This window comes from Beta vulgaris, chromosome 7, assembly GCF_026745355.1.
Source record: "Beta vulgaris subsp. vulgaris cultivar EL10 chromosome 7, EL10.2, whole genome shotgun sequence".
Classification (NCBI taxonomy): domain Eukaryota; kingdom Viridiplantae; phylum Streptophyta; class Magnoliopsida; order Caryophyllales; family Amaranthaceae; genus Beta; species Beta vulgaris.
The window spans coordinates 39,674,797-39,675,828 of record NC_079208.1 but is presented as its reverse complement, the minus strand read 5'-3'; the positions used below and the strand labels follow the sequence as shown (position 1 = coordinate 39,675,828).

The window sequence follows — 1,032 nt, the reverse complement described above, 5'->3', positions numbered from 1 at the left end:
TATTGTTTGGAAAGCGGTTCTTAGTGCCCTAACGACACACTAAAAACCTCTTATCAAAATGGCGCCGTTGCCGGGGAAGATTGTGCTATTGATTGAAGTATATTTTAGTTTAGTTTGCTTAGTTGATTTTTCTTTTATTTTCTTTTTACTGTGGTTGTTATTTGCTAATCCTCTGCTTAGCTTTGTTGTGTTACATGAGAAGAAGAACTCACGGTTCACCCACATTGCCTCTAGATCTGAAATCGACCGTACTTGCGAAAGCTTCGGAAGAATTTGGAAATTTGACTTTGGGTTCCGAGCCTTCTTCACCAATCTCAAGTACATCAAGTGAAGTTGAATCAGAAATGGGTGAAGCAAATCCACAACTGTTTAGGGATTTCGGAAATCCGGGTTCCTATGTTCTTCAAGGTGGAATTCACTCCCACCACCACTACAAATTTCAGCATTCACCCTCAGTATACTCGGATGGTGAAAGCAGAGCAGTTTTGTGGGGGGTCAGATGAAGATCCTCTAGACCATCTCGACAGGTTTCTTGAGATCTGTGCCATGATAACACACAAGATGTCTCTCCTGACTACATCAAGATGCACTTGTTCCGGTCCTCTCTTACCGGAAAAGCAAAGTCATGGCTCAAGAGCTTGCCTGCTAATTCCCTCACTACATGGGAAGAAGTCACAATGGCTTCTTGAAGAAATACTTCCCGGAGTGGAAGACTGCGGACATAAGGAGGAAGATCTCCTCATTTGAGCAAGAGAACGATGAGACACTTGCCGAAGCTTGGGAGCGGTTCAAGGAGATGATCCGTTCATGCCCACACCATGAGTTCAACAAGAATCTACTCATGCGATTTTTCTATGATGGTCTTGATCCGATTTCACGGGCCAACTTGATGCTGGAGCGGGAGGTCAACTATCTAAGATCCCGCAAGAACAACTTGAGTCCACAATTGAGGAAGTGATCAAGAACTACTCATGGGGTGGAAGACGAAGAGGTGCTCAACCTAAGAAGAGCGGAAAGTTTGAAATTGACCCC

The 1,032-nt window shown here is 44.2% G+C and overlaps 1 non-coding gene across 1 annotated transcript; it reads right to left on the bottom strand.

Moving 5' to 3' along the window:
- Positions 1-718: 718 nt before the first annotated feature.
- LOC125492075 (small nucleolar RNA R71) lies at positions 719-825 on the bottom strand. The gene has a single exon (XR_007268525.2). It is a non-coding gene; the product is annotated as a small nucleolar RNA R71 (small nucleolar RNA).
- Positions 826-1,032: the final 207 nt, after the last annotated feature.